At 46.7% G+C, this 19,091-nt stretch overlaps 1 protein-coding gene and 1 long non-coding RNA gene across 2 annotated transcripts in view; one reads left to right on the top strand and one right to left on the bottom strand.

Moving 5' to 3' along the window:
- The first annotated feature begins 212 nt into the window (after positions 1–212).
- Positions 213–19,091, top strand: part of ZBTB20 (zinc finger and BTB domain containing 20) — a 522,330-nt gene continuing 503,451 nt past the window's right edge. The window contains exons 1-2 of the mRNA XM_038181943.2: positions 213–311; positions 17,081–17,150. The gene's annotated coding sequence lies outside the window, so the exon portion shown is untranslated. The remainder of the gene's footprint in view (positions 312–17,080; positions 17,151–19,091) is intronic.
- On the bottom strand, positions 9,418–18,112 carry LOC140003551 (uncharacterized). Its single transcript, XR_011812431.1, has 3 exons — positions 17,717–18,112; positions 14,672–17,219; positions 9,418–9,557 (listed from the first exon to the last, which is right to left on the bottom strand). It is a non-coding gene; the product is annotated as an uncharacterized lncRNA (long non-coding RNA).

Consider the following 19,091-nt stretch of genomic DNA (forward strand, 5'->3'; position numbering starts at 1 on the left):
AGCTTCTGCTTGCTTCCCTAGCTAAGAAGGAAGACTGGATGCCTCACACCATAGTAAATACCCCAAGTACTGGATACGTCTGCCTATCAGAGCGATGGCACCACCTCGCTCAGCTGTACTGTGTTAGCTCTGTGGGGTTTAGGGACACCTGTCAGGTCAGGATCCACTAGCCCAGCATTAACTCATTTGTAATCCCAGCCCAGGGCCAAGGTTTAAAAGAGGCATGGAGCAGTTCAGTGCTTTTGGCTTTACCTGCTGGGTGGTGGAGGTTCAGTGCTGGTGAGACTTTACTGGCAGGTCAAGCAGATAAGGTAAGCACAAGGGTAGAAAGAAATGGGAGTTGAGCAAGTGAGTTAAGGCATTGAAGTTGACTTTCTGAGTATTGCTTACTCTGCTGAGGTTGTTAACTTTACTTTGGGATTTTTAAAACTAGAAATGTTTGGCCACTACCTGTGGCATCCAGCAAGTGAACGTTCATATAATGCCTGCCTAGGCAAATATAAGCTCTTCACCTTTTCCTTTTTGTGATGCTGGTGCAGGCACGTGTATACCCAGTTTTTTTCATTGGGGGAAGAAAAAAATAAAATCAATTCTGGGTTAAAGAGGAAACATATCTAGCTCGGCTGGCATTGGATTTCTGGGTTTCCTTTCCCAGCTGACTCTATTTTCTGTTTCCTGTGTCCTAGTGAAATATCAATCTGTTTGCAATGGAGTGCATGAGGCTTTTCCTGCAGTTAAAAATTAATATCCTTCTGTTAATCAAAACAGAAACAAAAATACCTCTTCTAATATTAATGTTTATAATCTACCTTTAAAAATACATCTGTGCCCTCCCACATACACCCCCTCCTGCTTCTAAATTAATTGCTGGTGCTAACAGTGCCATCTCTTGCATGAAACCTAAAATGGAGTTTTCTGACCATTTATAGTCATTGTGATTCCCGGAGCATCCTCATAAAGCACGGGCACTCCAAAATCTGATGTCTAGCCACATTTTTTCCCCTTCCGCTTCATCTGGCTATCAAGTTGTTTGTCAGTTTCTGCCTGAAGATTTATGGTTCTGAGCGCTGTTAATTGTGCTCTGCCTCAGAAGTAATCTGTGCTGTAAGGTGAGCAACATGGCTTCCTATAGAAGTTCATGGAGAACTGAGGGGTGGGAAGGATGGCACTGCATAAACAGCAATTATTCACTGGAAATACCTCCCGAAGAATAGCAGGAGTGCTCCTGCTTGCAGTTGTTGAACCTCTATAAAAACAGATACCCTATTTTTAATGCGAGCTTGTGTAATTACAATGAAAGATGAGGCAGTGAAAACAAAGTGTAAGGAAATCTCTCTAAATAAGAGACTGCAGAGGGCCGATATGTTAAATGCCAGGAGCACTCATTGAGAGAATAACCTCTTTTAAGTGCTAAGTGTGCTTAAGCAGTAAACCATCGATGTCCTTTTTGTTTGTGAGCATTAGTTAATAACACAAGATGTCAATGTTGAAATTGGCAGCAGAAAGCCATGCCCGAGCCTGTGCTTTAGTCACCAGACTCTGTGGCTCCCTGCTGTGCAGATCAAGATGCAGGAGGGGAGCTGGGTGCTGCAGTGCTCGGCTGCCATGGCCCTTAGGGCACAGCCCAGGCACCTGGGCTAGATTTAGCCTCCCTGTGCAGCATCTGAGGGGAGATAAAGGGCACAGAATGAAATCTGCAGAAACCAGCTCATTGAGTGAGGGTCAGCAGGAAGCTGCTGAAATCCTGGCAATTGGGAAGCAGTGGGGTGAGTGTGAGCCCTCTGCCCTGCCTGTGCAGTCACAGCATGTAATCAGGTTCATCTTCCTTCAAAGGTCAGGAAACCGAAAGATGTCAGGAGGTGGGAGACTTTAACAGAAAAGCAGTGGAAGAGAGACTTTAAAAGAAATGTGGACCATTTCCTCATGTTGTGTCCCAACATGATCCCACAGAAGGATGCATCCTACACATGCGTTGCTGTTAGATGCTCTGCTGGATGCAGGTGTGTTGCTATCCCTACATGAAGCATGCAAGCAATTGTTTTTCTCCCTCAATGTAGCCAAAGAGGATTCTCCCTAAAAGAACACCTTGTGCTCACACTGGTTGTGACATAGGGGGATTCAGGTACTTTGAAGAAAGCTTACTACTTACCCTCTGGTCAGGGTGAGGCAGGAACACAGAACAGAAGTGCTTCAGTCAGGCACAAAGAGAAGCAAAATTAAGACTGGAAATGCATAATGTGCAAGTTCAAGTGCCACCCACATAGGGATGCAGTTGTTATTCTCATTCTTAATCCCTTCTGTGGAAAAGGCAGTAGGATAGGTCTGTCTTTGGAGGGGTTTATTTTTGCTTATGGCTTCGTACAAGCAGCACTGTGAAGATCTCAGGTTTGGGGAATTGTGCTAAAGGCATGTATTATCCTCCTTTTCTCTTGAGGAAAGCAAAGAGACCAGGGAGGGCTGGTGAGAAGGGGTATTGAGCTGTGCACTTCCGCCTAATTGCCACTGTAGGTGCTCCAGCCTGTTACTGGATCTGCCTAGTCCCAAGCCTCTGCATCGCGAGCCTTCTGGCAAGTGTTCCACTGCTCTTCTGTGTTCTGCCAAAAGCTTATTGGATATTAATGTGCCTTCCTGTGGCTTGAATGAACCTGCTCCCTTCAGTACTTTAAAGAAATACAGGAAAACCACTGATCCCATTTGCTTTCAGCATGCCAAATGTCTCTGCTTCCCACTGAAATAAGTCTGAGGGCTGCGAATCCTCACGCTTCTCTCAATGTTTCACCAGAGACAAGCATTATCAGATGACCTCTGCACTGACCATTGCCACAACTGGTGCAGAAGCTAATTACTGGGTGTGGAGAGTCTCTTCCATCTTTCTGCTAAAATCAGTCAGGATCAGAGCTTTAGGTAAAGATGAATGGCTGAGTGTGGGGTTTTCCCTGTCCTCACAAGGAGTGCAGAGCACATCCAGCATCCCCTGTGGCCCTGGCAGGCACAGGCTGCATGAACAGCACTCTGCTATTCTGCTTGTGCCCAGTTTCTTATGAGACCAAGCTCTGAATGTCCCTGGCTGCTTTTCAGTCAGCAGTCACCCCTTCAATAGCTCTGATCAATGGATCACACCAAGCTTTTGCTAAACTCTCGCTTCGTGGCTTCCAGCTCGATGCTGGGCTTGTTGTACAGTGACTGCAGTTGTTAAAGGCCTCTGTCCTGGAGAGCACATTCTTCTCTTCATCCTTAAACCCAGCAACCAGTGTCATGGTGATGGTGAAGTTGACAGCCAAGCCTGTAATGCTAAATGGAAGTGGAAGGGTAGCATGTGCTTACCCACTTTCAGGAGTAGGAGTGTCCAGCTGTGATGGAGGGCTGACTGAGCCAACAGCCAGAGCACAAACTGGTGCTTGGCCTTTGGGCACATGGTTTAGTGGCTAGGATGTGTCTATCTGTAACATTTTCAGTGCTCTTTGGATCCATCCAGCTGTTTAAATTTGACTTCCAAGGGTATGGTGGCATGAGCTCTTCTCATCTTCCATTTATCCACTAGGCACTGTCCCCCAAGTATGTTTAGACAAGGATTGGTCAACTGTACTCTGACAAATGCCAACTTGTTGGCTTTCACTGTGTATCTTCAGGGCCTCTCTCCTTCCTTGTGGCTTATGGAAGGAGCAGATTGAGCCAGAGCTGACTTGGTGAGCTCTGCAGTGTTTAAGGGTACCAGCCCATGGTGGTTCAGTTTGACTTTTCTTTGAAATTCTAGCAAAGTTGGTGAAAAGTACTTATGAGCTTAAATATTGCAGTGCTCACAATTTGAAGGATGTGAACTTCTACCAGTCCTCAATTTTCCCTTCTGTCTGCTAGGATAGTTAATTGCATGTAGTTTAAAAGTATCGCCAGGAATTATAAAGAGAAGGTATTTCCCTTTTTAAATAAGGCTGGCAGAAGGGCAGGGGTGAAACAGCTTGTCGGGTCAGTAGTGGAGCTTTGCAATAAGACCTACTTATCTTGCACAGTGCTGTAATGTTCTTGGCGTTTGATTCAAGCCACCCTCATCTACTGCTGTAGTTAAGTTCAACTTCAGTGAGAACCTCATTCTTAAATGTTTGCAACAGTATAAGTAGTGTGCTGCATTAGAACTGTAAATCAAATGCTGCTCTGAAATTATTTCAAGAGAAAGCTTCTGCTTTTTTTTTTTTTTCCCAGCACAATCTAAAAGCTGTATTGATGTCCTGTCTACCATCTGTTTTACATATGAACCTTGTGACTCCTAGTCTTTCAAGCTCATTAATTAGACCAATAATAAGCATACCACAGCAGCTCTGAAGTGAAATGCTGGTGGCACATCTCTGTCAGCATGGGCTTGTTCTTTTATTTTTTTCCCCCTAACTCTACAAGTGAGTGCTAGTTCCCTGAATGGGGAACCCTTCTGTGATCAGTCACTTCCCTTTCTTAAAGAAATGGTGCAGCAGTAGCTATTTGCATTTCCCCTTGAGTTCTCACCTGTTGCAGGTGGAACCTGAGCAGGGAAAAGCTTTTGTGTGTTTTTTCTCCCTTGCTGCAGCATAGGCCAAAGAGGGATTTTCCAACAACACCATGCTTCCTCTGAGCTCATCAGAAGCTCAGTGCCCGAAGGCTGCCAGAAATAAACTGCAGGCACCAGCGAGAGCCTCCACAGGCAGCCTCGGTAGATCATGTAGAAGGCTGTTTGAAGGAGATGCAGCTCTGGGAAGCAGAGGTCTCCATTTGGTATGCAAGTCACGTGCTAGATGCTGGACTCCTCTATTTCCATCCACTGTCTGCTTCTTAAATCCAGTTTTAGCATTGCTTACACGCAAATATGAGACAGTAAGAAATGTGGAGCACCTGCCCACTACTCCCATGCCTCCCCTCCAGCTCCACCTTGCAGGGTAAAGCTAAATGCATTACTTTCCAGTCTGAAATAGAGGTGCTGTTCCCTTTTGGTGCTGTGCCACCACCTGGGCAGGGATGCTCGCTTCCAGGAGACTGCCACACCTTGCTGGGATAAAGGCAGGCATGGGCAGCTGGGGGTGGCAAGCCAAGGATGGGCTCGGATCTTGTTTATGGGTGTGGTAGTGTCCCCAGCGACCCCAAGGTGTAAATCAGTTGGCATCTCCCTAAACAGATGCATGAAGTACTGAAATGAATGTCTGCTCTAAAATGCCATCTGATAAGCACGCCTTTTCCTAGAAAGAGTCTGTGGCCAGGCAGCTCCCTCCTTCCCAGCCGAGGGAGAATGCTGCCCTCTCTTGGCTGCGGAGACGAGTGAGGTTTGCCACCAGAAACTACCCCACAGGGGCTGTTGGTATGTTTGGCCACCAAAATGACACCTTAATCCTGGGCTGCAGGAGATGGCAGCTCGCAGGGAGCCTGTGGTGTAGCATCAGGATGTAGATCCCCAGCTCCACAGCAGTGAGGCTTATCTGGTGCAATGCACAGGGCTGCTGGCAGGGTGTGGCACCCAGCGAATGCGGTGTTGGGGCTTCTCAAGGGTTGATCACCAGGGGAGCAGATTTACCTTCCACTTCCCAGCAGAGTCTGAGGGTGACAGGACTTCTGTCATTCAGCTGCTTGGGATTTGTTTAACACTTAGCAAATTTCCCTCCTAAATTGCCTTCTGCAACTCTTGTGCCTTATGAGGGATAGAAGCCAGCCCAGGCAGTTTGAGCACTGCTTTGCTCGTCTTTTGTTTCCTCTGCTAGGCTGCTCTCAACCCTCATCCCTTCAAGATCAGATGAAGAGTATGGTTCCCTTTGCTTCCTCTCCTAACAGCACGGCTGCAGAATGGCTTCAAGCTTCCCTTTCTGCACAAGAGGGGGCAGAGCTGCACAGTGGTGACAGCTGGCTGGAATTAAATTTCTCACTAGAGGTGAGCAATGCTAATGAACATGTCAAGAACCCCCTGTGAGTGGACAGCAAGCTCAAACCTGAGATGATGCTATCAAAATGACTCTCCCAACGTGTGTCTCGATGGAGGAGTTGCTGTGGCTTCTAAGCTCAGCCTGAATAAGGTTAAGCTACCTGTGAGCCCTGTGCTGCAGGAACGCAGCTCATCCTTGCCCTCAGCACCAGCTCTGAGGGCTCTACCACAAGAAGCAATAGTGGACAACTAAATATGAAGAAGGTTTTCCCAGCGGTGACAGCAGAAGGGAATCGAGGAGGCAATTCTCCATTTCAGAATGCCACAAGGCTTGGCAACCCCAGTTTTGGAAGAATACTCTGGAATTGACAACGCCACCACGTCAGGGCCTTGCTTTCCGAGTGATCATGGTGGATCGGTGGCTCTGCAGTGATTCAGAAGGAACACCGCCATCTAGTGCGCTTTGAACACAGCACTCCTGTACCACTGAAAGCAACGGGATGTGGGGCTGTGCGTGCAGAGGCTGGAGGCACTGATCGATAGCAGGAGGAATTATATTCTTGGTGTGTGAAGAAAAGCTGATTTAACTCACTGGTGATCTAATTATGATGTGGGGGGTGAGGGGAAAGAACAAAATCAGATGCTACTTCTAACTTATTTTGCATTAGCAATCCTTTAGCTGGAATCTGTGGGTGATCTACAAAGCCTGCTTCCACAAGCTCTGTGAAAGGAAGTTTGTGTGCTGCCTTAGTGATGTCTGATCCTTACCTGCAGTGAATAACCTGCCAGGATGGGGGCATCCTCCCCTACCTTGTGTGCCCACTTGCCCCAAAGCTGTTCCCCAGCAAGAGAGTGACAGCTCTAAGGACTCCTCTTGTCTGAAAAGCTGGAATAAATTGCATGGACCTCTTAAAGAGAAAACCTGAAGGGCTGTATCCAAACAATTTATGGATTAGAAAGCCTCTGCAGATTTCTCCTTGTTCAGGACCAGCTACCTCTCATCCTAGCACGTTATGTTGCAGGATGGCAAAATCCTGCCTGTCCTGGGGCAGCTGCATGGAGCTCTGCATTGTGTGGCTTTTTGGGGGGTGTCTCTGATGGGGAATGAGGTCACAGGCTGCCAGAGGTGATCCTCAACAAGGAGTCAAGCAGGCTCATCTTATCAGACACATTACAGGTAGTCCCCTGCTCCATTTCCTTAGTGCCAGGTGAAATAATGTTCTGTGCAGCTACAGGGATGGCTTAGTCTTCCAGTGGTAGGGTTTTTTGTAATGTGCCCAGCTCATCTGACCTGTCAGGAGACAGTTCCCTTGCTCAAGGAAGGAAAATGTGACAGTTTTTTGCTCTCCAGCCTCTCCCATGTAGGAAGGAGTGATCTCTCCCTCCCCATCCTGCCTCTGAAGTAGGTGAAAGTTCTTCCATGGAGGATCGTGACCCTTATGGAGGTTGTAGGAGGATTCAAAGAGAACCAGTGTTTATGCTAGCCTTGAAATGGCTAATTAGTTTTAATTCTTGGCAGCAGCTCAGAAACTACAGCTGTTTCTCATGTTCCTGCCCTGCAGCAGTGAAGCTGTTGCCTGCAGTCGGGGTAGCTAGCTGTTCCTTCCTGGTGCAAATGTCTTCAGCCAGTTCTTACACAGCCATGGAGAGGGCTGAGGGTCACTTTTTTTTTTCTTAAAATGAAAGGAAGATGTGTTCAAAACAGCTGCATTTGTGTGTGGGCAAGGAGGGAAGCTATGAAAAGACCTAGGTCAAGCAATAGATTCCTCACTTCCCCATTGCTCTTGGTTAGTGAAGCGTTGCTCCCAAACCATTAGATCACCTTCCTGACTTGGTCTTCTGACTCAGGTATAGCTACTGGATGTCAGTGTAAGCTTTCAGACTTTTTTTTTGTGCCAGGAAGTGCACCCAATTTGTCCCACAGCAGGTCACTCAACAACGTGTGAGCACGCTGTGTGGATTGCTTACATCCTGACCAGGCTGGTGGCTCTGCTCCTAGTCACAGCAGAAGTATGTGCTTACTTAGCAACAAGCAGCTGATGAATTAATCTGATCCCTCCACTAGATGGGATGGCAGCACCATAATTTCGAAGCACTTATGGTTAAAATGTGAAGTTCCAGCACAGCCTGCTCAGTGTGACGGGTTCCCATGCCAGACACCACTAGCCAGGGGCTATGAAAGGTGAAAGCACTTACTTCCAGATCCTCCCCATCAGAAAGGGCACAAAAAAGGAAATGATTCAGCGCCCCAGAGCCATGATACACAGATGACTGGGGCTGACATCATCCAGCAGTCAGGCAACACGGTGCCCCTGCAACCCTGGAGGTCATATCCTAATGTGAATGTAAGTGAGGCAGTGAGCAGAGGCTGAGAGCTGTCACTTCTGCCTTGTCACTATACGCAGCGTGTGCTGTTAGCTGTCCAGAGAATGGAGATGAGCTTGTTCTGGGAAGTGGTAAGAGCTAACACTTACAGGTCTCTAGCTTTAATACTCTGTGCAATCTTATTCCATTATTGCCAGTATGGTAATGTTCACCCTGCCCATAATTGCAGTTCTCATTGTTTATCCCAGAGTAATGCTAGCAAATAGCATATGACTTAACAGCTCTATTCTTCTTGCTTCGTGCTCTTAACTGTGGGCAGAAGTTTCAAATATTACTGCTTTCTGATAGAAAAAGATGCAAAGAGCAAGTTGTCCAGGGACTCCCAGCAAGTTGACAGCACAACAGAGCAGTACCTGTATATTATGATTCCCAGCCTCCTGAACAATATGATCAGGGCCCTTCATTACATTAAACTCCCCAGGAAGCCAGACAGACCCTTTAGAAAACATCTTGGGTTCTTATCTTGATGGTGCGGTAGACTAGACATTGATTGTCTTGAATCTAATTTTTAAGGTACATTTTTAATGAAATGTGAAAATCAAGTCTTGTTTATAAAAATATAATACAGAACTTAGTGCTCAATATTTTAATCTTTTTACTTTTGATTTTCAGAATGACAAACATCTTTGCCCTGACACCACTTAAAAGGGTTCATGTATTGTCCATCTAAACTGGATGGTTGAGTCGAAGGCAACAGGAGTTTGTGGGACTGGGGAAGGTGGGAGGATTAAGTGAGGTTTCTGGTGGTACAAGCATGAGTTGGTTAACAGTGAAGTGATTGTATGCTTTGTAATTTAATGCCTAGCATGTTCCAGAGTTAATGTCCCCTGGAGAGGAACTGAATATTTGTAATTCCCCCCAGTCTAAAGCCTCAGAGGCCACAGAAGCAGTCAGGCAATGCTGCATCAGGTACATTCAGCTGATGCTTTCAGTGCCTCCCTGGTAACCCCAAGGACTTGCATTCTCAAGCATGGTTTCATGGCAAAATAAAAATGTTATTCCCAGAGAATCAGGGAAAACTGTGGGCCCTCTGTCACATCTACTTTGAGCTAAGGGACTCTCGACTTTATAGTGGTACAGCTTTGAATTTCAGTTGTTATTCATGGTGTTTGTTGCAACCACTGACTGTCACTTACCTGAACAACAGCAGCACCTGTGTATAAACATCCTGACAGCACTGTCACATACCGGATCCTGTGAAGAAGCCAAAATCTCTGTTCTACGCTTCTTTTCTGCCCCACAGTGTAAACTCCACTGAAAAGCGCTGGGTTCTCTCAGTGTATTAAAGACACTTCAATTCCTGTGGGACAAAGAAATATTACAGGGTCAGAAATGTAGGTATGAGTCTTCTGGGCATCACCTTGATGTGCTAGCACTGCTCCTTCTTAGCAATAAACACAGCAGCAACTGAAAGGGCTAACTCCAATGACTCCTTGTGCTTCTGCTACGCCTGGGCTGAGTGCTATCTCACGCTGTTGCATGAGGCTGTGCTTGCCTTGGCTCCTGATTGTCCATCTCAGAAGGCCTGTGGGTCACCTTTGTGAGCTGCCACCCTCGTTATTGCTTCACGTGTTGTGTATCCTTCTTGCTTTTGGGACTTGTGGTTTTTGTGCTTTGCTGGTGTCAGCATATTTCTAAGGGGACAGTATTTTGCTCCCATTGCAGGCCAGCTTCCCCTGGATCAGGCAATACCCACCCTGCCTGGGGTGAAGCAGCTAAGACAGATGCTGGCCACCTTGCCTGTTGGCATTATTTGTCTAGCAGTGATGTTCAGAAACTGTGTTCCACAACAAGGGCCTCATTTAACAGACAATAACACACAGATAGTTCCCACCCACAGAGAGCTCACTGCCTAGGGTTATGGAAAAATATATCAAGCAGAGGTCAGAGAATTGTAAAGGGCAATAATGCAACACCGGCCACCCTGCTTTCCATGGGCCTCTTGCCTCAGGGGTGACAGTCAACCTTGCCTGCCTACAACCAGCTGTCTTCCTTAATACATACATACACACATGTGTGCACACATGCAGGCTGCACATAAATTAAACAGCCTTTGGAGTGCTAACAAACAGCAAATGCTAAATTCAAGCCAGATGTGCTCCCCTCCCTAGACACCAGCGAGCAGCTTCGGGCTGGAGCTCCATGCTGGTGGAGGTGATTTGGAAAGCAGGCCTGGTGGGAAGGCTCCAGCTCTTGAAATCCAGAGTAACCCTCAAAGGCCTCGCTTCTCCTACAGCTTAGCAGAATTCTTGGACACAAGCTCTGCCCTAAAAAGGGGAGAGTCTGTTGTCATGTCCTTGAACTTTTCTTCCCAAATGTATAGTGCTAAAGCAAGTAGGTGAGGGGCATTTATGTATATGGTACGGGTTACATTCTACTTGGATGTTTGGAAAACAAAGGTGTGTAAGTCTTTAGGGTGTGACAACAAAGAGGATCCTGGTCTTCTGCATCCAATTCTGTGTAGGCATCTCCTGGGGCCTTAGACCTTCAAAGCTTTTCCCATTAACATCAGCTCTGAGTCTCATTCACTGTAGCAGACAACTGAGTCAATGCAGGGCCGAGCAGCTGGAGCTCCTGTGTGGGTTGCAAGATGCACTGGAAAGCCCGCTGCAAAGCATCCAGCTCTGTGGCTTTCAGATGGACGGTGAGCCTGGAGAAAACATCAGTGGCCTTGGCACTCAGAGCGAGTGCCTGTGGGAAAGGAGCGATTAGAATGGGCTCGTGGATTAGGAAACCTTCTGTGAACAAATTTGGAGTTGCCCTTGAAGTGATATTTCTTCCATTTCAAAAGACTGCTGCTTCTGAGTTGTCCCTTTTGATTAACTAAGAATTGCATCAGTATCCGCGTTATTATTACTAAATAAAACTGTTTGAGTTTCAGTCCATAAAGTTTGATCAAATGCATTTTACTATTGCTGTCTAAACATTTCATCTGGTTAATGTCTAACTCCAAGTATTTTTTTAATATTTGTACTTACTAAATTATTCGGAGAGAAGCTACTGATCGCAGGCCAACTGCTGATGTCATTTACACCAACAATTAGCCCAACATTGCTCAACTGCTGTCAGGTGCTGCCAGGGTCTGAGGCTCTCATGTTCTCCCTCCTTTCTCCCAACAGGTGGCAGTCTCTTGACTTTTTTCCCCCTCTCGGTTTTCTTTTTTTTTTTTTTTTTTTTTTTTTTTTTTTTTTTTGTGGTAAAAGGCAGCATAGAAAACACCCCTATTGTATGTTTGTCTCGAGAAAGATTTTTTTTTTTCCCTTTTGTACCCCTTGATTTAACTCTTCCTTGTCAGGCTAATGGCAGTGGGAGGGAAAAGCCAGTCCCTGAAGGCCAGAGAAGTAGAGGAGTGGATTTCCCTTTTAACACATGAAATAATAGTGAAATAATAGGGATGGTTTCACAGTCAATATGTCATGAAATAGCTGTCAGAAGTCTGAGTCAAACATAATGTGAATGTTCACAGAAAAATGAGGCAAGCCCAGCTATGACATGTTTTGGGGGCACAGCTATCTATTGCAAACACTTCTTAGAAATTTATTTTTTTTAAAAAAAAACAGCATTGAGTGGCTAAAAACCCCTGTCACCTTCCACACAGACTTTCAAAGCCTTGTTACAGATATGAATTAAGGCTCATCGGCCCTGCAAGGCACAAACTACGAGTCTCTTACAGCTGGGGAAGCTGAGACACCAGAGGTGGTCTATGCACAGTATTAGCACTAGGTGTAAGTATTTTGGTGAGGGCTGAGATCTTTTTATCTTGGTGCTATAACAGTCCACTCCCCACTGTGCCAGCAGTTATAATGGTACAAAGGTACATTATAGTGGTAAGATTATTCCCTTTGCCCACATGAACACATTATTCTGATAAAAGTACTTTAATACCAATCTAGTTGTGTTAATACTAGAGTTTGTACAGCTTTACTGAACTGGTACAGTTAAAGCAGTACAACCTTGGCATATAGATAAGGACTAAGTATCTTATCCAAATATATGGAGCAAGTAAATGACTGATCTGGGAATAGTACACAGCAGTCTTCCTTCCCAAGCTGCTTTTCAGATTGCCTGAAACCATTCTGTTCACATTTCTCCTCACCAGAGGGTAACACAAAGCATCATTGTTTGTCAAAATGTCATGGCTTAAAAAGAGATGCCACCCTCTTATTTATAAAACTAAGTGGAAAAAAAACATTCAAGAATGTCTTCTTTCCATCTTCCTTCCAGTGATACCTGACGTTAGTAGAGCCTGGTGATAGATGCTTGCCCAGAATTACTTGTGAAAGGTTTGTTGTTGGTTTTTGTTTTTTTTTTTTCATACGTTTACCAATATTCATCCCAAGTGGATGCTTAAAACAAAACATTTTCACAAAAAGATTCACCTTTCCAGCTGTCAGGTGGATGTATGACAGTGGCTTAACACAGTGCATCCATCTACCTTAGAGTTGCACGGTGGTACTGCTCCGAACTCATGAAGTACTAGAAATGGCTCCGTCCCTAAGGCATTTCAGGAAGCCTCAGATCACTCTGGTTTCTTTGCCCTGTAGGTGTCTGACACAACCTGCTGGGTCCTGCCATGGGGACAGCCAGAAGGTGTCAGCCAGATGTTTTATTTCTGATTTTGCATCTCCATCTGAGCCACCGCATCTGTCGCTGTTGTAGCATTCACACAATGCACGATCGTGCTGTTGTCCTCCACAGATTAGCCTTCCTGAGTTGTCTTCCTCACATGTTCACTAAAATGTGTCTTCCTTCTTTACCACTCAAGAGTTTCATGGGCAGTGTGGGCTAGAGGTGGAGTTCTTCTCTGTGAAGCGAGCAGAAAGCCCCCCAAAGCACCAATAATGTAAGGGTTGCTACAGCAGGCATAGGCTGATCTGAAAATGAGCCAGACTGGAAGATGTGGGGTTAGTCATCAAGCTTGAATTAAATATCTCTAAAGTCCAGGATTTTTTTTTTTTTTCTTTTAAGTCTACTTTCTGTGGAAAAACACTCTGCTAATTCAGTATTTCAAGACAAAAATTAATTTTGAATCATCCGGATTTCCCTTGGGAGGGAAATTCTGCTTTTCAATGAGCTGGAAGTGATGTATCTTAAAATTCCCAAGCAACAATCTTATATTGGTATTTTTAATTCTGAAGGCCATTCCCATGAGTTTCTAGTATTTTTAAAGTAGGTCAGATTCTGAACACAAAAAAGCTAAAGAGTTATGCCCCTTTCATCTTTTCTTAGGAGCAATAAGCCTTTTTGGTATTATTGCTGGCTTAAATATTAAACAGGAAGCAAATTACATTTCCAGTCATTAAAGTACAATAGAACAGCTCTATTGTCTGAATCAGTGCAATATTAGGCCAGATTGTCACAGAATGCTCAAGAATGAAGTCATATTGTAGGAATGTAATAAATTAAACTTCTTGTGCTTTTACTGTGAGTTCTGCCTGACGAGAGATTACTTCTTCATTCCTGTCAATGAAGGGAAGAAATTTGGGCCCCAAAACTTGAACGTGGTAAGCAACTATACAGAATTTGATATTCACACACATTTAGTACAAAAATGCAACCCGTTCTGATGTTGCTCTTACAAGACTCTAAGCTTGCCAATCTTTGTACTGTGTGACCAGAAAACTTATTTTTAAGATCTGTTTTAAATGACTCAATAAATAGAGGGATTTGCATGGGTTTGAAAGGAGTTGTGCTCTGTAGGGCTTTAGCCCCAAGGAAAGCTACACATGGGAAATTGTCCCCTTGTTGTAATGCTCCTCTGGTCAAATGCATGCCTGTAAAATTGTAACACTAGGAAAATCCTGAAGGATCTTGCAGGGAAAATAGCTGACAGTATCTGAGAGCTGCTGCCTGGTAGCCTCCCGGAGGTGGTGCCCTGACTATTTACTACCTAAACTAAGCAGAGGATGGAAATTGGTGCTGCTTGGAGCAGCACTGTGCTCCCCCTGAGCTGACAGACAGCATCCTGTCCCTAGGTAAAGCAGAAATTGCTGGCTGTTGCCAAAAGACGTGGATTTTTGGGCTGCCTTCTCCCAGTGGTGCGGTTCCCACCGAGGCAGTGTGCCACTCCAGGTCTTCCCTCCTTACCTTGGACAGCTGTCCAGACACAGTCGTTGGCCCCCATCTGATGTAATTTTTAAAGCACTCAGTACTGGGGATTCTACAGCCTCCAAGGATGCCATTATACCACTGAACTCCTAGGAGGTTTTCCCAACATCTGAGCAAAAACGTTCCCACAAAGGAAAGCGGTTACTTTTTGTCTTGACCTGGTGGATTTGGAGAACAATTTATCTTCTTCAGTAATTTTACTTAATGCAAGAACTTTGTAACATTCCACTCTTTATTCTTTGCTAGACTAAACAAATCCAATTCCTTTGCCCTTTTTTCATAGGTCCTGTTTTCAAAGTCTCTTACCGTTGTCCCTTCAAACCTTTTTGTTCTCTGCTCTTCAGAGTCTCCTCTAAATGCAGTGTCTGAAACCGAACGTGGAGTTCCAGCTGAGGCTTCCTTGGCACTGAGTATAGAGGAACCGCTTCTTCCTGGGCTTAGTTTAAGTATGACTCCTGTTTGTATACCCTAGAATGAGATTTGCCCTTTTTACCTTTGCTTTGTGTTTCACTTGTGGCCTAGCCTGACCTCTTGGATCTCCTCGGGAATATTTCTGCCTCCGTAGCTATTCCTATTTCACGAGGAAATTCCTGATTAGTGATATGATAGTTGATTTTTTATAGTTGATAGTATTGTTTCTATACCATGCTTAGTCTGATATTTAATAGAATTGCTGTTGGTTGCAACACTTCATCCGTTTAACGCAATCGGCTTGCATTATATCCATGTTTTCAGAGCGGTTTGTAACATTTTCAGGCATAATTTCTCAACCAAAATTTTTAAGTTGTGCTATCCCACAGTCATTAAGGACAGCATTAAATAGAAGCAGACTCGCATCACCCCTGGAAACATTCCTCCCCAGTTGTGTCAGCAAATCGCCACTACCTTGCTGGGCATCTGAAACGGGTCTTATTCCTACCAAAAACACAGCCTTGTGATCTGAGGTGGGCGACAAATGCCGCCCAAGGAGAGGAATCTGCTCCTCCGTGCCTTTTTAGAATTACCTATCCTTCTGCAGCGTGCCCTCTCCTCATATATCCACGTATTATCAACTATACCTGTCGTTATCTCAAGATACTGTCTGGGAAGTTACCTGCTCTAACGGTCACATAATTTCTCATTTAGAAAAATAACTCAGCTGGAGGAGCCTTCAGCTCATTCTAGACACTTAGTTACAGACTGTGAAAGATTTATGTATATGAAGTGTGCTCAGTTTTACTGTCATGCGCCATTGTTTTGACAGCCCAGATGAAGTTCCAGGTATGACATTATCAAACAGAATATGCCCTAGAGAAATTATTTTTCTGAGAGTTTTACTCCACACTCTCTCAGCTTAAAAATGCAGAACAGGCCACAGGAAAATGGGAAGAAAATTAAAGCTTTGATTCAGCAAAGAACTCTGGCGTATGCTTACATTTAAGTAGTTATGTAGTCAGATTATGCTAGTGTTTAAAACCCAAGTACTTCAGTAAAATACCGAGCTGAGTTTGATGGGGCTCCTTCCCTTCTTTAAATGCCACTTGTAATTTGCTCTACTAATTACTCCTGTTACATTAAATAAATAACCCCCCTGCATGGGGGGGGGGGGGGGGGGGGTTATTGATGGGCTAAGGGTTGAAGGGTTACATGGGCTGAAAAATAAAGGGGGGGTTCATTTGGGGTGACCCACACGACCAGAACATAAATTAAAAGGTAATCCTTTTTTCGGGGAGTGTAGTGAGGGGCTGGGGAAGAGAGATGGCCTTGTTTGGTGTTCAGAAATGGTGTAAAATAATGTTTTAAGGGAGTGTGAGCTGCTGGAAGTCCTGGGTGTGATGAAAGGAGGCAAAGGAGCTGGGCACTCTCCCAGCATCCAACCATCCAGGCAGGAGATGTGCAGACAGGCAGCAGAATCGCCCGAGCTGATGGCACCGGGAGGCTCGGCTGTGCAGGAAGGAACCCAGCGGGGTCATTTCCTGGAAAACCCCGGTGCCAAACTCCGATGTGAGAGATGGAGAAACCAGCTGGAAGGGGGGAGATCTTCCCCACATGGCTCCCACAGATGGGTATGAATGCAAATGTGGGAGGCATCTTGGGTTAAGGTGATAACCTCAGACTTTGTGGTCCGTGCAAAAGGAAGGACAGAAGAGCAAACAGCTGATGGAGGGATGAGGAAACCGGAGAATGATGCTGGATTGCACAAGAGCAGGCTGCAAGAGAACAAGGAGATAGGAAGCTCGGGGTTCTTCAAAGGGATGATAATAGCCAAATCTAAACTAACCTAGTGCACAGGAAGGAAAAAAGAAATACGCTGAGGCGAATTTGGCTAGAGCACGAGACCTTCTTTGACCTCAAAAAAAAAAGAAAAAGCGGAAAGAGGAAGGTAGGTCAGAGTAACAGAACTCAGACAGAACAGTATGGGCATATAGGATTACGATCAAAAACTGACGGAAACAAAGCATAAAGGGTTTTTAAGGACAGTAAAAACTTTATAAATATGTTCATGTGATGCTTTGAAAACTCAAAAACTGAAGTTATTCAACAGGTTTTCTTTATTATGGTGCTGGTTGTGGGAGGGATTGTGGGGGCTAACACACCAAGGGTTGCTGCCTGTGCACTTAATGTGGTAAAAAGTAAGGTTTTGGCGCACTCTTTGAGGGGGTGATGTGGACTGGATGATTTTAATCAGTTTTTATGGAATCAAGTGTATTTTTTTTGCATGTTTTCCACACTCAGGTCCCTTGTGAAGGAACCACCGGTGCAAGCCTTGGGGACTGACTGAATCCTCGTGGTGCTTGTGGCGACGGTGCGTTTTGAGGCTGCTTTGTGCCGGTGTATGCAAACCACTCCTTCACGGTAAAACCACCACCGCTGGCTGGGGGGAGAGGGGGGGTCTCAAACCGAGCCCTGCGGACCCGAGGCGACAAGTTCCTCCTCGCCTCCCTCCCTCCCTGCCTGCAGGGCAAGGGCCGGGCTCTCCCAGCGGCAGGAAGGAAACAACCCCGCGTCCCTTCCTCACGCACCCCGCCCGCCCGCGCCGCCTGAGGCGACCCCGTTCCCGCCTCGCCCAACGGCCGCGCCTCGCGCCCCCCGCGGCCGTTAACCGCCCCCCCCCTCCCCCCCCAACAACCCCCCCAGCCGCGTGCCAGGGCGGGGGCGGAGGGCGCGGCGCGATTGGCCGGCGGGCAGCCAAGCGCGGCCCGCTCCCTCGCCTCCTATTGGCCGAGGGCAGGGAGAGCGCCCCCGCCCACCTTCCTCCTCTCCCATTGGCTGGCCGGGCCGGCCTGGCCCCGCCCCCCCGGGGTCATTTAAGTTTATGGGGGAAATAAATAAATAAAGCGGGAACGAAGGGGGGGGGGAGCGCAACCTAACCTGCTGCTCGGGGGCGGAGCCGCCCGAGGTGGCCAATGGGCGCTCAGCTGCCGGCACTGAGTGACATCTCAGCGGAGCCAATCGGAGAGCCAGGCGGCTGTTAGCATTCCCGCGCTGGCCAATGGGAGGCGTCGCGATTTTGAGCGACGTTTTTGCGGTCCAATCGGAAGCGCGCATAGCGGGCCGGCGAGCGCGGCTTCGCCTATCGAAAATCCCCCCGCCACGAAGGGGGCGGGCCCTGTGCGTGTGTGTGTGTGTGTGTATGTGTTGGGGATGGGGTGGGCGTGTCCCAAGCGGGGAGTGGCGGGGCTCGCAGCCAATGGGGGCAGGGCCTTGGGGTGCGGGGGCCAATGAGGGGGGCCGGCTGCGGGAGGCGCCGAGCCGCTGCGCGCCGAGGGGGAAGATGAGAGAGGTACCGCGCTTCCGGGGTCAGCGGGCGGCGAGGGGCGGGGCCAGCGCGAGGCCACGCCCACCGAGGGGCGGGGCCACGGGGGGGAGCCGTTGGGCTCCAACCGCCGCCTGTGAGGGAAAGGGGGGGGGCGGGGGGGGGATAGCGGCCCCGGGGCTGAGGTGTGAGGAAAAAATGTTAATAAATGTTAATAAATGTTAATAAAGTGAGAGATGGAGAGAGGCTCTCGGGTCCAAGTAGTAGTTTGGGTGGAAAAGTGTCTGTATAAACACCTCAACTGCAGAACAGTCCCGGAATCTGAGTGCTTCTGAGGCTTCCTGAGGGCTGGGGAGGTGTCGCACGTAAAATTAAGTCCCACATGGAAATTAAGTCCCGCATAGAAACTACGTCCCGTACAGAAATCGCATCCCATATAAAAATCCTGCCCCTGAAATCCCAGCACTAACACAGAAGCGCCGTTCCCCTTAGCATCCGAGGGTCCCGGGGCGCTTTGCAACAAAAAACGACTTAAAACAAAAATAATCCTGTAATGTCTATTTAAAAGGCTATTTTATAAAGCAGGGCCAGCCTTCTGTAAGGAGCTCTGAGGTGAGAGCGTTTCTAGCAGCTGGGCTGCCGTCGGTGGCCACTCCGAGCCTTGACTGGAAGGAGCCTTCCCTCCCCAGTGGAAAATGCGGTGTCTGTAAAGCTGCAGTTTTCTGCAGGAAAGTTCCAGTTTTACTGGAAAAAAAATATAATAAAATAAGTTTCTCTGACCAGAAAATTGAAGTGATGGTTCGTGGCTACCTGCCTCGACATCCTCTGTCAATTCTGCCTTCAGCTCCTGTGAGGGAGCTTCGCGTCCCCCCCAACACACACACACACACAAGGAATTGCTTAGACCTTTTATTCCACAAAGGATGTGAGAGCTTTACTTTTTGTCCCGAAACGCAACCGAGCGTTTGTTTTTTTTTTTTTTTTTTTTTT

This window comes from Anas platyrhynchos, chromosome 1 (assembly GCF_047663525.1).
Source record: "Anas platyrhynchos isolate ZD024472 breed Pekin duck chromosome 1, IASCAAS_PekinDuck_T2T, whole genome shotgun sequence".
Taxonomy (NCBI): Eukaryota; Metazoa; Chordata; class Aves; order Anseriformes; family Anatidae; genus Anas; species Anas platyrhynchos.